At 43.4% G+C, this 18,089-nt stretch overlaps 1 long non-coding RNA gene across 20 annotated transcripts; it reads right to left on the minus strand.

The window, feature by feature from the left end:
- Positions 1–678: 678 nt before the first annotated feature.
- Positions 679–8,867, minus strand: LOC119318018. 20 transcript variants are annotated; one of them, XR_005153896.1, is made up of 11 exons: positions 8,585–8,865; positions 8,322–8,497; positions 7,782–7,929; positions 6,208–7,436; positions 5,819–6,057; positions 5,628–5,713; positions 4,521–4,703; positions 3,948–4,054; positions 2,763–2,918; positions 2,174–2,246; positions 679–2,059 (listed from the first exon to the last, which is right to left on the minus strand). It is a non-coding gene; the product is annotated as an uncharacterized LOC119318018 (long non-coding RNA). The 20 variants fall into 20 exon arrangements; XR_005153893.1 differs by having other exon boundaries at positions 2,174–2,918; positions 8,585–8,867; XR_005153894.1 differs by having other exon boundaries at positions 679–2,246.
- Positions 8,868–18,089: the final 9,222 nt, after the last annotated feature.

The raw sequence follows: 18,089 nt of genomic DNA on the forward strand, positions 1-18,089 counted from the left end.
GCGTGCGTCTCTGACACCCACGTTGTAACATACGGTTGAATGTTGTGCATTACCATGAAATAAAAATATAATGTCCGTTGTTATGCATGCAATTGATATGCCGTTGTGTCTGTAACTCTTGAAGCAACCAACCAATGCATTTACCCTTCTATCCTAACTAAAAAAGTATATTATTAACTCTTAAAGCAACCAATCAATGCATTTACCCTTCTACCTAACCCAAAAATTATACAACTTGATGAAAACAATATATGAATCGTTCGCTTATGCAATTTGATGCAAAGCCATCTCTAATGAAATACATTTTTTTCACATTTGCTAATGTAGAGAAATTATTCCCGGTCATTCTCAACCTCACTCTTACGACATGCTGATGTGTTTCCTTACAAAAAGAAAACTATGCATCGAAATGTTCATCCGAGAGCAACTTGCACCTACTCCCACCCCCCATAAGATGTATATTTTTCACCCTCACCTCTCTAGGATACATAGGCATTTTTGTTATCCTTTTATCCCACAATAGCCGGTCAACCTCCAACTCTATTGTGGTCTTCAATATAAGCCAACTATGTAAAGTACTTCCTCCGTACCAAAATAAGTGACTCAACTTTGTACTAACTTTATACTAAATCAACAGGCCATCGTCAGATGAAGACAATAAAGGTGGCAATTTAAAGATGTAATGCACAACAATGACTACAGGTGATAAATAGTATGAATATGTTTTACACTTATACATACACATACACACTCTAATACAAATCAAGGTCATGAGATAGTCTACCTTGTTTCAAGCTATCAAGATCATACTCTGGTTGTCGACGGTAATTTCTCTTACACAAAAACTATTGTGTAAGAGATCTTCGGTTTCTGACATTGGAACTAAATCTGATCCTCTTCCATTCACAAATCATCGGTTTCTTGCTCTTGATGTCTTGTATGCCACCACCTTCTTGCCTTCTTTCCAAGTTGGGTTGCACAGTCTCAAGAGGAACACAAGCCAAAGCCGACACCTACTTTGTCCCTCCATCATTCAACACTCTCCAAGACATCCTTTCTAAGCGTACACAACCCTTTGCTCATCTTTAGTCAACTGCCTTTTTAGAAGCCTACCCACTTGATCCGCAAGTTAACAAATCTGGAATTACTACTGTTATGAAAAATGCTACCATTCCTATTATGAAAAATATGTTGGCATGCTATACTATTGCAAAATCTAACCTTCCTATTTTCAAAATAAAGTTAGCTCCTACTCTTTCATGATTGTTCCATCTAGTAGCCTACAATTGCATGTTACTATTGCAACTCCGCAAAAGGAAAAACAAACCTACAACAGAAAATCTATTACTTATCAAATTTGCTGGTTTCAAACCAGTGAGGAAACTGAAATGGCACGAATATGAAATCGCATGTTTGGTTGTCCACTGAATTGCTCCTTGAAATGCCTTTGAGGTTTCAATACCAAATCATGTTTGGATGACAAACTTTGGAATTGCATAGCTATATTACCATGAAAATTATACCATGTTCTAGATGACTCAAAAATGAAATCTGATCACATGCGACTATAATTAAATGAAATAGCAGTAAAATAACAAATATTCTAGCAATGCATCTCCTTCAGCCATGGAGCAGAAGAGGAGCAGCAGCTCTTTCGGTCATGGAGCAGAAGAGGGGCAGAGGATGGTGGGGCGTGGCCGAGGAGGGCGGGGCATGGTGGCCGGGAAGGACGACACGGAGTGGCATATGGGAGCGGGGCGCGCCGGTCCTGGGCCGCCGCCGACCTCCATGGCGGGGTGTGGCTCGGTGGGGCGGAGAAGAGGAGTTGGGAAAGAGGGAAAGGACCGGGGAGGAGGGCATCCTTGACGCCGTCGGACTCCATGGTGGTCGCCGCCGCCACCCACCTGCTAGGTCGCCGCGGCCACCCGCCCGCTACCTGCTAGGTCATCGCGAGGTCGCCCTCTCGCTCCTTTCTCTCTTTTATTTTCTGGTAGCGGGCTCGAACAGGTACGTTTTGCGGGAGGTTGGCCATTTCAGTCCAATTCGAAGGGGTAGCCCTCTGAAACATGCAAGGGAGACTTACGTGGTAGCCAAAATAGGTCTGAAATGGTTTTTCATTTCCAATACGAATTCAGTGTCCAGCCAAACAGCTGTATTGATGTCACATGATTACCAAATCCATTTCCTGGGCACCAATGGAGACATCCAAACGCAGCGTCATACTCTTTCTTGCTCATTCCATGTTACTGTTGCAATAGTGAAACGAATAAAATGGATCTAGGGTGTTAACATCTAATCATTTCTTTTCTATTGTTTTCAAGGGTTTCCAAATATAAAAATAAATTAAGCATTATTACTTCCCTAATTCAAGATTTTTTTTGCCGGTTTCTGTAAATCAAATTTGCTCATACTCTTTGCTATTCATTCCATGTTACTGTTGCAGTAGTGAAACAAATAAAATAGATCTAGCATGGAAACATCTAATCATTTCTTTTCTATTCTTTTCAAGGGTCTCCAAATATAAAAATAAATTAAGCACTACATATTGTTAATATTATTTTTGACCTGATCATATCCCGATTGCGCAACCAGATTTTCTCAGTATTTGACATGATTGTCCCAATTGCAAAAACATATTTTCTCTTAACCTTTTTACCATTGTTGCTGCTATTTTCTTAATTGCACATGACAGGTTACTAATCCAAAAACTCGTATAGAACATGATTATGTATGCTTGTTTGACAAGCAGATTTTTTGCTTACTGTTTAGGCCCTTTACGCGGTCGTTTCTGATACTACCCCAGACGTCCTGGCTATATGCTGCATATCGATGTTGCCTTGGGATCGCCGAGCCATCTCTGATTTCCTCTCGTGCATGTCATATGCAACCTTTATTTCTTCCGCACTCTCACCTAATATCTGTTAGTAAAAGTTAAAGTGAAACTCAATCCCTCGGCACTGAAAATTGCAGCCAACATTTCAATACACCGAACTTAATATAAATGTTTGGCTACAGAGTTCAAATCCAGGGATAGCCTTATCTCCCATGTGACTTCTTAGGCGTCAGGCCATCTTCATATGACAAAACAAATGAAACTTTGACCAAATTCAAGGAAATTCTCTGTTATTTTCCTTGCATGAAAACTGCCAGAACTGGTAGGCCTAGAGACAACACCGTACAACATGATCAGTTCTTTCAGAGTTCAATTTCAGTATGAATGAGTACATGCCTGAATTCCAAACACCAATACACACCACGTGACTGGACCGGGCAATATAGTTCTTACCCTTGGAGACTACACATACACATTGCTAAGATGTACACAACATAGGCAGAAATACCTCGACAACTTGAGAGCCCTGGGATTCATCCTGTGAAGGAAACCCCAAATGAAAAAAACTACTTAGGCTGCGCTTGGATCATCGTTTTGAAGCGCTTTACACCCGTAAAAACTCGCCCCCTGTAAAAAATACGACGGATTCGAACCGCCTCCTTGGATGGTCGTTTTCCAGCCGTAATGTTTACGCTTGTATCCACGCTACACCCGTATCCAACTTGTAGAAAATACACCCCATCTGCGGCCAGTTTTCCCCACCCCCGTATCTTTTCTCGACCCATCCACACGCCCGCGCCGCCGGAGCGAACGACGGGGCGCGAGGGATCCCAGCTGCAACAACCCAAGAAACGCGCCCTGGTCCTTGAACCCTGCTTGTGATCTGTTTGAATACACTTTGTATTACAGCCGAGCCAAGCGCATGCTACAACCGGAATTTCTTTACAACCGGAATTTGCTGGAGGTGAGTAATATACGGGTGTAAAATGTTACAGGGGTGGCAGAAAAACAACATTCCAATCGGGGCCTTAGTGTGTGTACGTTAGTCAGGAAGAGCACATGTGCAAGAAGCAGAGAACTCATGTAGAAGTAAAGTTGTATACGGACTTATTACCCGATGACACAGCAGCAGCCGTGGAGCACCGTTCGCTTCTGCACGTGCTCGTCCGCGCATGTCTCCACCACCGCCTTGCGCCTGACGTTGTCACCGTAGAACAAGAACTGCAGCAGTCCAGGAACCTCAACATCAGCAGGAAATTGTGATTTTCTTGTGCAACTTGATTCAATCACACAACTTCTTATATGGTTAATAATATCAATTGTTGTCCAGATGTTAGTTTCTGGACCGAAAATGAGAAGAATACATACAAAAGAACTCATTCAAGACAAGAAATGAACTGAAAAAGAAGTGTTCAGTGCGAATCTCTAAAAACTACATAAGTGAAAATTGGAATACCAAAAAAGTAGTTGCAAACTACAAATAAAAATAAAAATTTAACAGCTAGAACTTTAGCTGCAGCATCCTACCAATGGCCAATTTACCATATGCATCATCCCAATTAACAAAGACGAAATTAGCAACACAGATGCAACATAACTTGGTAATAGCTTGGTTGAAAAATAACACAAATAACTTAATGACGGTGAAACGATGCAAATGTTAACCAATATGGAGGAGTATAGGAACCTTCTTTAGGTGTTCAGATTGCAATAGGTAGTCAGGTTCATCGTCATCATCCGAGTCCTGCCGTGGGATCCGCAAGCTGCATCTTCTGTGTTGGTGCCATCATCATCAAAGAGAACTATCTGATCCTCACCATCAGACCAACCAGGGAAACATCCAGTGATTCGATCAAAAAAAATCAAGAACCTGAAAATACAAGGACGACCGTCCATATCAGGGTGTGGCAATAATCTACTCAACCTTGCTATCATCAAGCAAAAGAAAATAAACCTTGAAGCTGCACAAACAACTACGATCATCAGGCACAAGAAAAGAAAGCTTGAAGCTACATAAATATTAACTACCGATCTGCTATGGCAATTTGATTTATTTAAAACCATCATTCATAAATCAGAATAGTAGTCAGAAGAAAAAAGTATCCCATGTTTTCGCAAAACAAATATCCTCAAGAAATAAATCCCATGTATGATTTGCAAACATGAAAAAACCTACGTGTTCTTCTGAAGCTATTGAAAAAAATAGCAATCACTTTTACCATTTTAAGTACCCTACCTCTCATGTAAACTTTCACAATATTTACAGGTATGTCCTATGACGAAATAAATTCCATCCACATGGTTTGCAAAAAAATGTCAAAATGTAAGATCGCTAACCTTTTTATGGTGGTCAAGAAAAATAAACTTTTTCAATGGTAAAACTAAAAGACCGTCCCTCCCTCCGTCTCCCATGCCGAGATCAACCACTAAGAAGTAATTATTAAGGTTTTGACTACATAGAGTAGAATTCCAAATGTGGATGTTTGTTGTGTTGAACTCCTTTTTGTAAAATTTATGAATGGTTGTTGTAAATATACTCATCCAAAAAAATTACATAGGCGATAATTTTAAATATAAAGGCAGTTTGATCATCTGTTCAACTCGGCAATAGATTATTTCACTCTGTTTTTCTCAAGGCAGTGGTGCAAGTGCTTCCGGGATGATGATTATCTGCATAATAATTTATTGTCTAAGTTGAACAAGAACATGAATGAGAAAAATAAATAGCTAGCCTAGACTTCTAGAAACCAGTTTTACAAGAAAGATCCCTTCCATGTGAAAATATAATACTTACCCAATATTGATAGCTATCCATTTTGTCACAGTCAGCACACAGAACTTAATTCCTGCTTGTGGGAGCTTTTCAATGCATTCTAGTACCTGAATTTAAAAGCACATGCACACAAATGAAATATAACTATTTAATATTAATTAGAATGCATTTGAATAAAATGAATAAACCAGAAAAACTCATAAAATGCATACCTTTTTCTGGAGCTTGTCTTCAGCAGCAGTAGCACCAAAAGCAAGTCACACTCAATGTTGTCAGCAACCTCATGTTTTTTCATCTTTGTCAGCATCTGTTGGCAGTGCTGAAGTATTCATTGAAGTTCTCACGACCTTTCTCATCCAAGACATGCTATACAAGAAAAAATGTTCTTAGACCAGAATCACAATACACATTTTGTTGACTTCTAGTCTCTTCCCCAAATTATCTTCCAGAGCTGGTACACATGGAGAAAACAGACTTTTAGTCTCTTCTCAAATTATATTCCAGCCGGAGAACATGGAGAAGACAGATAAGGGAGCATGCGCAGTACAAAAGTTGACAATTATATGCGAAAACATACAGAAATTTAGAGTGACTGGAATACCTATGTATCCAAGACATGAGCTACTGAATTCCAAGAAATTTAGGTGCTCATACTTTCTGTCGGAAAATGTAAAAGGTCAAATACATTCTGGTTATGATTGGATTCACAAATAAATATACATGTTTGTGTGAGAGGTTCTTCTTCCAGATCATAGATGATGGTCAAATCATCTGGCCAAAGACACCACCGTTTTGGCTATCCATTTCTTCAAAATCTTTAGGACATGTTCAGATACCCCAAAAAGAACACAACTGTAGATAAATAGTTTCAGATAGATTGTGGGTCGTCTGCATTTTGCATCACTTATATATCATGATCTGTGAAGATGACAACCCTATGATCTATAACAAGGATAGGCATAGCTACCAAAATCGAAATAGAAACGATGACTGACTATGAAAAGAGGCAATGGAGGGGGATTTGTATTACCAAAGTTCCCGATTAAATCTGCACCAACTTATGCGAAGCATTGTGTGATTCATATGAACTCGCACCAAATTTTGCATTCCAAAAAAAATCATGGCCATGAACCTTAAGAACCAAAATAGGCGCGAACTGCGAAGTCATGTGGCAGGTGGCTCCACCAATCGTGCGCGTCGCCAAGCAGTTGAGGCGTGTGGCAACGAACAAATCAAGGTGCGAGCCATAGAGCTGCTGAGACGCGAGGCAGCGCTGTCCATATGTGTCCCCTCAGCATCAGCCTTAGTGCTGCTCATTCATAAGCTCTAGTACGTGGGTGCATGCGCGCCAGAGGAGGTCAGCGAACGAATCAAGGTGCGAGCCATAGAGTTGCTGAGCCGCAAGGCGGCGCTATCCATATGTGTCCCCTCAGCATCAGCCTTAGTGCTGCTCCATCATGAGCTCCAGTACGTGGGTGCATGCGTGCCAGAGGAGGTCGAAATTCCCCAATTCAGAGAGGGCGGGGCCGTGGATGCACACGAACATATTCTAAATGGGAATACCCTGCTACCGAGCAATAAACAGAGACAAAGCAATAATGAGAAGTAGCATGATTTAGTCAGCATCACTATAGTGGAAACTAATATTGTGAAATAGTAAGTCATGAATTTTTATTTATTTAGCCACAGATACCTCTGCTTTATAGGCTGCTAACAACTATAGAGACTAATCCACGGGATTACTGGAATACCCATCCTAATCTTCTTACTGGTTGCACATCATTCTTCATCAAATATGAGTCGGCCTCGCTTCTCACCAACCTACATAAACTGGTATTCATTCCATTCCAATGATTAAGGCATGCACCATAAGTACTTATATTTGACATGATCAAGAGCACCGTTAGTGGCAGTGTACATACAAGTGTATTGCAAATTTAAAATACGTATTAAGAAACTATTTCTTGTTCAAATTTCAAGCTAATATTAATATCTACAGATAAACTTAAATATGTTTCTAAACAAATAATGTTTTTTATCCAAATTTGTTGCTTCGCACCAGGAAGATTGGGAAAAAATAAAATAAAATGCCATCATAATCAAGCATTCCATTACATCTAATAAAGATTGGGAAAACACATATTCGATCACAAAACATTGTATAAAAAAACTTACATATGCTATCCAAACTCAGTGAAAACGTTGTGGGGTATTTGCTCAAATTCACATCATCGATAGCAAATGCAAACATAAGCAGAAGATCAAGTTTCAGATAGAAGGACAAAATCTTATTTATATTTGAAGCATGGACCTTGAAAATACCCTGCAAATAAACATGGAAAATACAAGTGAGTTTTTTCCACAAAGCTGATCCTATTGGAAAATGCCTACTAATTCAGGATGAGCGGGTAAGAAAGCATCAGACTAACATGGTGCAGATTTTGATTGGCTTACTATGGTACATGTAACTTTGAAATTGCCGTGAAGAAGCTCATATTCTAGGCACAAATGAGATCTGGGATATAGTATAAATGGACAAGCAGATCAGAGTTTATCATCTGCTTTCAAATTAATTGGAATATAGAGAACTCTGCCACAAGGAACCGCAGCCATAGCAGATCAGCCTGAATACAGGTAGCAACAAATCGAATTTTTGCATCACAACCTTTCTAGTTTTAAACGGAGAGAAGGAAGGAAAGAGCCAAAAATTCATACCAAGCAGGATTGGTGTCCGAGACGAGTCATACTCGAGGGACAGGTAGTTGAGGTATCCGTACATGTCGTCCACCGCGCCGTCCTTCCGGATGAACTCTGCCCCGCCGATCTTACCCACCCTTCTCTCCCCTGCCACGCTCCACGCCGGCGAGACGCCGATCCCTGCCCGTGGCGAGCTGGGGCCACAAGCAGGAGTAAGCGGATCGGCGTTTGGAAAGGGATCCACGATGGCAAGGGGTTCCGCGGCGACAAATATTTCTCACCGACGTAGCGACGAGATCGGCGGCGACGAACGGAGGTAGCGCAGGGATTTAGGGCACTCTGGAGTCCTCGATCCTTGATGCGAGCGCGAGGGCGGCGGCGAAGGGATGGATTTGCGATGGCTTCCGTCGAGGTAGCGCAGGCATCGGCGACGGCAAGTGCGAGAGCGGCGGCGAAATCTGGAGGCCTCGCTCGAGGGCACTCTCGCTCGTGCGTGCGAGTCGCCTGCTTTTTTTTCATTGTTTTTTCTTCGTAGGTTTTATTTCGTAGGTTTTTTCGCTGGTTCTTTTTCGTTGAGGCATGGGAGTGCGAGGCGTGCGAGGGGACTGGAGTATGGAGGCACCAGTTTTTTAATCTATGGAGGTGGGATCGACGAAAATAAACCGTCTTTGATGGGACGAAAATTGATCGGGGGAAACTATCAACTGCTTCATTAGGAGTAGAAATTAATACATAGTCGTCAATAGGAATGTAGTGAAAAGGAATATCTCTGCCTGATTGCATACACATTCTCATCCCACTGATTGATTTTATTATGGGGCAGCGAGATTCAGTTGCCTTACACTAGTTATTTAGTAGCCGCTAATTAAGTTGCTAACTACCTCCTTCGTCCCATAATATAACAGCGTTTTTGACACTAATGCAGTGTCAAAAGCGCTTTTATATAATGGGACGGAGGGAGTATGTAATTAGTGAAGGGTATTTTCTTTCAAAATTCTCCTCAATTCTATGTCTTGGTCATGGCGAGTGAGTATATATTAAAAAATTATAATCATGTATGTATATGAAAAATATTGAACATATATAAAAAATGTTAATCATGCATTTGAAAAACATTGAATGTGTGTAAAAACATTCCTTATGTATAGGAAAAATGTACAATATTAATGAACGAAATTTGACAAAACATATGTTCAAAGAAAATATTAATCATGTACTTGAATTTTGAAGAACATATATAAGAAAAATGTTTCTTATGTATAAATAAAATGTACAATCTGTATGAAAAAATTACAATCAAAACATATATCTAAAAAATGTCAAATGTGTATAATAAAAATGTTTCCTATGTGTAAAATAAATAAATAAATATGGATGAAAAAAGTAGGCATGAAAATATGTATCAGGAAAAATGTTAACAATGTATTTAAAAAGTGTTCAATGAGTATAAAAAATGTTATTAATGTAAACGAGATGTATCTGGCAGATCTTCTGTGGCTGCTCATCACCGAAGACCAAGGACTAGTGAAAATGCCATGACTCACGTCATGGACCTTGCATCGCATAGGTGAAATTTGGTCGACCAACCAAAGTTTAATTTAAGTTGTGGGTGTGATTATGATGTACTTTCTCTGTAAACAAATATAATGAAAGGACATTTCCCTACTTTATGTTTTGGATGATGATGACAACCCTTTGTGATCTAATCGTATGCTATATGTTTCAGGTTTTCGATACTTAGGCTTACATCGAATTGCTATTGCCTCTCGAAGGAAAAGATCGAAGACGTGTCCTCTACGCTTTTATTTTCTTTGTCGTAGAGTACCCGTACTATCAAGAGGGAATCCTCATTAGGAAGCTCTGGGGGAATTAGTTCACGTACACTTTTCTCACCCTCTCTTTGCCTTCCTCAGGTGTGTGTGTGAGAGAGAGTTTTCCTTGCCTCTTCCCCTCTTTCCTGCTCACTGTTTCTGCCCAGCGGTTGTACCGCTCTCTGAAGCGGTTGTACCGCTGGGTCTTGTTGCTCACCAGCTTCGCTCGAGCGGTTGTACCGCTGCCTTCGGGCGGTGGTACCGCCACCATGCTCTGCAACAGCTGGGGCGGTGGTTCCGTCCATGCACCGCTCAAGTACCGCTCTCGCTTCTGGTTTGATGCGGTTCTTGGGCGGTAGTGGCCCGGTTGGTCCGGTCGTTCCACGATGACCGGTACCACCGGTGGTCCGAGCGGTTCTTCCGCTCAGAACTTAGCCGCCCAAGAGCTCAAGGCCATGCGGTTGTTCCGGCCAGGCACCGCCCAAGTACCGGTCAAGCTCCTGTTTTGATGCGGTGGTTGTGCGGTAGCCAAGCGGTTAGTCCGGTTATTTTTCTTAGCCGGTACTACCGCCCGCCTGTCCGGTTGTACCACTTGGTAGGGTTCTGCAGTTACACCGTGAGTCCCGGTTGTACCGGGACGAGGACCGGTTGTACCGCTGCAGTGCAAAAAATGCAGTAACGGTTGGAAATGTGGGTGACTATTTAAGGGAGCTTCTCCCACCTACCACTCCCACTTTTGACCTCTCTCACTCCACCATTAATGCCATTCAAGCTCTCTTGCCCGATCTCTCTCTCTAGCCACTTAAACTTGTTGATTTGCTAGGGATTGAAGGAGGAGACCTAGATCTACACTTCCACCAAAGGATATTTACTTCCCCATACTTTCTAGTGTGGATTTTGTTACTCTTGGGTGTTTGAGCACCCTAGACGGTTGAGGTCACCTCGGAGCCATATTCCATTGTGGTGAAGCTTCGTGGTTTTTGTTGGGAGCCTCCAATTAAGTTATGGAGAGAGCCCCAACCTTGTTTGTAAAGGTTCGGTCACCGCCTTCAAGGGCACCAATAGTGGAATCACGGCATCTCGCATTGTGTGAGGGCGTGAGGAGAATACGGTGGCCCTAGTGGCTTCTTGGGGAGCATTGTGCCTCCGCACTGCTCCAACGGAGACGTACTTCCTCTCAAAGGGAAGGAACTTCGGCAACACATCCTTGTCTCCACCGTCTCCACTCTTGGTTATCTCGTCCCTTTATTTGAGCAAGCTTACTTGTTTCATATCTCTTGCTTGCTTGTGTATCTATCCTCGTTGCATCATATAGGTTGCTCACCTAGTTGCATATCTAGACAACCTACTTTGATGCAAAGTTTAAATTGTTAAAGAAAAGCTAAAAATTGTTAGTTGTCTATTCACCCCCCTCTAGTCAACCATATCGATCCTTTCAATTGGTATCAGAGCCTCGTCTCTCTATTAAGGACTTTACCGTCCAAAGAGTATGGTTGATACCGTAGACGGTGTGGAGGAACACTCGGGTGTGAATCCGATCTCGTCTACGGGAGATGGGGGAACTTCGGTCTCTCGTGAGGAGTTCAATGTGGCCTTGGAGACATTGAAAACCTCCATGACGACCAAAGTCGAAAGCATGTTTATTAAATTTCTTGAGGGGCTTAAACTATCCACCGCACCGTTGAAAGTGGATGATCCCACCAACAAGGTGACGGATGCTATCCCCGATAAGGGGGAAGCTAGTAGTGAAAAGGCTCCTTCTTCTAGTGGCAAGAATGGCACCGACATCTTTGCCCATGTGAAACCACAACTTGTTTATGGTGGACCGGTTCCTTCCACTCATTTGAATCATGCCGGTCCTCCCCCTAAGATTGTGAAAAATGAGGATTTTGATTCTTGGGTTTACCGCTTTAACCGTCATTTAAATCATGTGAACACTAACCTTTGGAGAATCATTGAAGAAGGTTTCTATCCACATGATCCAAGCAACTTCACTCCTTGAGAAGCCGCGGACAATCAATTCAATGAGAATGCTCTCTTCATCATTCAAGATGCAATTCCACCCGAAGACCTACCTCATCTTCGTCCTTTCGCCTTGGCCAAAGATGCATGGCATTGTGTTGTGTCTCTTTACCGGGGAAGCGCAAGCATTCAACGCTCCAACTATGAAGTGGTACAAGATGAGGCCGATGAGTTTGCAATGAAGGAAAATGAAGAACCTCGTGAGCTCTATCGGAGAGTAACCAAACTCGCGGTCTCACTACGAGATCACGGGAGCAAGGACACGGATGACAATTGGATCAAGTGCAAATTCCTCAAGGCAATGATTCCCTATCACAAGGCCATGTCCTCCGTCATTCGTCAAAGACCGGACTTCCACACTTTGACCTCAAGCGAAGTGTTGGATGAGTTTGTGGCCATGAACATTTTGGACAAGACCGCCGACAATGCGGTGCTCCGTTCTCAACGGGCAAAGAAGCCTAACCTTGCATTGAAGGCCAAGCTCATCGTGGAAGACGAAGAAGAGGAAGAAGAGGAGAGCAACCCCGAAGATACGAAGTATGCATATCATGAACACATGGCACTTGCTTCAAGGCAATTTTGGAGCAAGAAAAACTCGAGGCCAAACTTTAGCAAAAACAACTCGAGTGGTACAAGGGGCAAGCAACATGTAAGGACTTGCTACAATTGCGGCAACGTGAGTCATTTCGTTGCGGAATGCCCGTATGAGAAGAGGGAAGACAATGGTGGCAAGCTCATCTGAAAGGACAAGGCCAAGTCGTTCCCCAACAAGAACAACTTCTCCAAGAAGACTCCTCCCAAGGCTTTGGTTGTGCAAGAAGAGTACAATGAGGATGATGAAGATGATGAGTCGGTTGCCATGGACTCCGTTGCCATTGCAACAACGTCACGGGTGTCTCTCTTCGACTCACCCAACGAGAGCATCACCGCCAAGTGCCTCATGGCTAAAGCCACCAACAAGGTAACCTCCAACATCAAAACTACCATCATTAATCATCCTTCCCCGACGGATTGCATTAATGAACTTGAGGGAGCTAATGTGGAGGCTAACGAGTTTGAGGCCTTTATGGGCAAACTCAAGGAAAAATCCAAAAAGCACTTTGTTACTCTCTTGGAACAACTTGGTGAAGCCAATGACATGATCGAGGCTCACGAGGACACCATATCTAAGATGGAAGGGCATAGTCGTGACTATGCCGATGAGATCTCGGATCTTTCCAATGCTCTTGAGGAAGAGCGTGGTCTTCATTTGACTCTTGAGGAGTCACACAACGTTGATCATGCTAAGTTAAAGAAAGATTATGATCATGTCCTCATTGTTTCTCGTGTGCTAAATTTCGAGAAGGCCAAACTAGGGGTTGATCTTGCTAGACTCAAAGAGGAGTTTGATTTACTTGACAAGGCCCACAAGGCCTTGAAGGGTATTCACGCTAGTCTCAAGGAGTCTCATGATCAACTCCAAGTGAAGCTAACTAAGAAGAAAGCAACTTTTCCTCATATGGTTTTAATTGATAATGCAAATATTACTAACCCGTGTTGTGAGAATATACATCTTGTTGAGGAAAATGCTAAGTTGAAGGAGCAACTTGAGAGAGGTCTTGCGACTTGCATACAAGGCAAGAAAAACCTCAACGATCTCTTGATCAACCAAAAGGGAGTTGTGGCCAAGGAAGGGGTTGGGTACGTGCCCGACTCCAAGAACAAGAAGAAGAATGACAAGACCAAACGACCTCCTCCTCTCATGCAAACCTTTGTGAGGGAGGGAGAGAGTGCCCCCGAGGAGAAGAAGAAGAACAATGTCAAGAAGGGCAATGTCACCCCTCCCAACAAAGCCGGCAATTTTAATCCTTCTTATGTGTTATACCGTGCTAGTGATGGGCATGTTTATGCCAAATTTGTTGGTTCTCTTCATGAATACATTGAATGGTTTATTTGGGTTCCTAAGACCCTTGTTACTAACATCAAAGGACCCATTACAAAATGGGTACCTAAAACCAAGCATTGATCTCTTGTAGGTGTTTACTTCCGGTGGTGGATCATGGTTGCTCGATAGCGGAGCTACAAATCATATGACCGGAAGCAAGGACTTGGTGGTGGACGTGCACAAGGTTCCATCTATGCCCACCAATGTCGAGTGGTGTGACGCCTCATCTTCTAAGGTATTGGGACTTGGCAAGGTGGTCATCTCTCATGATCTCACGATCGAGAAGGTCATGCTTGCTGAGTCCCTTGCATACAATTTACTTTCCGTTCGTCAACTTGCAATCATGGGCTTTGCCACTTTCTTTGATATCGATACTGTGGCCCTCTTGTGGAGCAAGACTCTTAAAGTAGCCTTTGTTGGGCATGTCGAGAACGGTCTATATGTGATTAACTTTTCGGAGCGACCCACTAAGACCGCGACATGCCTAATGGCTAAAGTTGATGTGGGATGGCTTTGGCATCGCCGTTTAGCCCATGTCAATATGAGATCTTTGCAAAGTCTCCTCAAGGGGGACCATGTCCGTGGACTAACGAATGTTAGTTTTGCTAAAGATCGTGCTTGCAGTGCCTGTATCGAAGGAAAGCTACATGAGAAGGCTCACCCTCCCACGACTATCATTTATTCAAAGAGGCCTTTGGAGCTCCTTCACATAGATCTCTTTGGGCCTCCATCCTTCGATAGTCTTGGAGGTAGGAAGTATTGCTTGGTGATTGTGGATGACTACTTAAGGTACACGTGGGTGTATTTCTTCAAGAGGAAGAGCGAGACCCAACAAACCGTCATTGACTTTGCAAATGAAGCACAACGTCAACACAATGCAAAGATCTTGACAATAAGAAGTGACAACGGCACCGAGTTCAAGAACTACACCTTGGATGAATTTCTTAGTGATGAGGGAATCAAGCATCAATATTCCACACCATACACCCCTCAACAAAACGGTGTTGCGGAGAGGAAGAACCGGACGTTGATGGATGCGGCAAAGACCATGATGGCGGAGTTCAAGTCTCCATACAACTTTTGGGCCGAAGCCATCAACACCGCGTGTCATGCATCCATTCGGCTCTACCTCCGCAAGGGCTTGAACAAGACTCCATATGAGATACTCACCGGTAACAAGCCCAACCTCAAGTACTTCCGGGTATTTGGGTGTAAGTGCTTCATTCTCAAGAAAGGTGTTCGGTTGTCTAAATTTGAGGCTAGAGCTCATGAGGGCATATTTGTTGGTTATGCTACAAACTCTCATGCTTACCGTGTCCTCAATAAATCCACGGGACTTATTGAGGAGATGTGTAACGTGGAGTTTGATGAGAATAACGGCTCCCAAGTGGAGCAAAGTGGCACTTGTGATGTAGGTGATGAAATTTCTCCTCAAGCCATAATAAGAATGGGTGTTGGTTTTATCATACCCATTGAGGAACCCCTTCTGGCCGAAGGAGAAGGACTATGCTCCACTCAAGTGGAGCCATCACCAACCCAAGGCCCACACACTTTCGAAGAACAAAGTGAAGGCCCTCAACCTCATGAACAAGACCAAGGGCAAGATCATACTCAAGACGGTGTTGACACACCAAGTGATGCCCAAGGTCAAGTTCTCTCCCCCGAGCAAGTTCAAGATCAAGAACAAGTTCATGACGGCGCTCAAGATGATCAAGTAACCGCTCCTCAACTCACCACCGAGGAGGAATTAGAGCGTCGTGCCGCCAAGATTGCATCCAAGCTCTCCACCAAGGATCATCTCATGAACGAATGTGCTTGGAAGCTTAAGAAAGGGGGTAAGCACTCATAGACAATTAGAAAATTATTGTGAGCATCACGCATTTGTCTCTTGTGTGGAACCCCACAAGGTCTATGAGGCGCTAGAAGATCCGGATTGGCTCAATGCCATGCACGAAGAACTCAACAACTTCGAGCGCAACAAAGTGTGGAGATTGGTGCCAAGGCCAACGGGGAACCACAATGTCATTGGAACCAAGTGGATATTCAAGAACAAGCAAGATGTCCATGGGATTATCATTCGCAACAAGGCTCGTTTGGTAGCACAAGGCTACTCCCAAGTCGAGGGTATCGACTACGGTGAAATCTTTGCTCCCGTTGCTCGTCTTGAATCCATTCGCATGTTGATTGCATATGCTTCTCATCATAACTTTAAGTTACAACAAATGGATGTGAAGAGTGCTTTTCTTAATGGTCCCATTAATGAATTGGTTTACGTCAAACACCCCCCCGGGTTCGAGGATCCCTACTTTCCCGATCATGTGTATCAACTCAATAAGGCGCTCTATGGCCTTAAACAAGCCCCACGTGCGTGGTATGACCACCTTACCGAGTTGTTACAAGACCGTGGTTTTGAAGTTGGGCTAATTGACCCCACTCTTTTTACTAAGAAGGTCAAAGGGGAGTTGTTTGTGTGCCAATTATATGTTGATGATATTATCTTTGGTTCTCCTAACAAAGCTTTCAATGAGGAATTTGCCGCTCTCATGACCTCAAAGTTCGAGATGTCCTCCATGGGAGAGTTGAAGTTCTTTCTAGGGTTCGAAGTGAAGCAAAGAAGAGAAGGAACCTTCATCAATCAATCCAAATACACTCAAGACATGCTCAAGAGATTCAAGCTAAGTGACGTCAAGCCGGCTTCCACTCCAATGCCCACCAAGTGCCAACTTGACTTAGATCCCAATGGTAAAGTGGTGGATCAAAAGGTATATCGTTCCATGATTGGATCCTTGCTTTACGTTTGTGCATCTAGACCGGACATCATGTTGAGTGTGGGAATTTGTGCACGGTTTCAAGCCGCACCTAAGGAAAGTCACTATGTGGCGGTCAAACGAATCTTTCGATATTTGGCTCATACCCCAAACTTTGGCCTATGGTACCCTAGAGGATCAAACTTCAAGCTTGTAGGGTACTCGGATTCCGATTGGGCGGGAGACAAAGTGGATAGGAAGTCCACTTCCGGAGGGTGCCAATTCCTTGGTTGCTCTTTGGTAAGTTGGTCTTCCAAAAAGCAAAGTTGTGTGTCTCTCTCGTCCACTGAGGCGGAGTATGTTGCCGCTGGTAGTTGTTGTGCTCAACTCTTATGGATGAGGCAAACTTTAAAGGATTGCAGTGTCACTTGTGACAAAGTGCCTCTTTGGTGTGACAATGAAAGTGCCATCAAGATCTCTCCCAATCCGGTGCAACATTTCAAGACGAAGCATATTGAGATCCGGGATAAAATTAGACGAGGAGAGATCGAGCTCAACTATGTCAACACTCATGACAACCTTGCAGATATTTTCACGAAGCCCTTGGATGAAGCAAGATTTCGCGAGTTAAGGCATGAGCTAAATATCATTGATTCGAGCAATGTGGCTTGAACCCTTGCACACCCTACCACGCTCAATTTGTTGTCTAGTTTAGGTGTAGGCATGGACATAGGGGGAGTGTTGTTCTCTCAATGAACTCTCCCTCCCCCCATTATGCATAAATTGATTGTGTCTTTCACATTAGCCATATTTAATGGTACTTGTGCTTCAAAGACGAGTTTTGGTCATGGACCCAAGGATAATTCTTCGCGGTGCCATACCAATTGACTCAAACATAGGTGGCCTCGGCCACCGTCCTCTCTTCGGGAGGTTGGAGTTAGCCTTGTTGTTCTCGTGTTGTTTTCTCTCTTTGCTCTTTGTGTTAGGTTCTCCTAGGGTGTTGTTTCTCTCCTGTTTTGTGTCCCTTCTTCCTCCCTTCGGATTGCACTCATTTGATCTTGGCTTGGGCTTAGGTGGTCGGGCGGTACAACCGGTACCACGAGCGGTTCTACCACTGGTACTGGGTTGTGCCGTCCCAAGGGTCTCCGTTCGGTGCTTGGGCGGTTCCACCGCACAAACCCATGGTAACCCACGTCCGGTACTACCGGTTGATGCTGTGCGGTGCTACCGCTGCCTCCCAGGCACCGGAAGTACCGCCTCCATCCACCGGTTTGTACCAGAC

The sequence above is a fragment of the Triticum dicoccoides genome, chromosome 6A (assembly GCF_002162155.2).
Source record: "Triticum dicoccoides isolate Atlit2015 ecotype Zavitan chromosome 6A, WEW_v2.0, whole genome shotgun sequence".
Taxonomy (NCBI): domain Eukaryota; kingdom Viridiplantae; phylum Streptophyta; class Magnoliopsida; order Poales; family Poaceae; genus Triticum; species Triticum dicoccoides.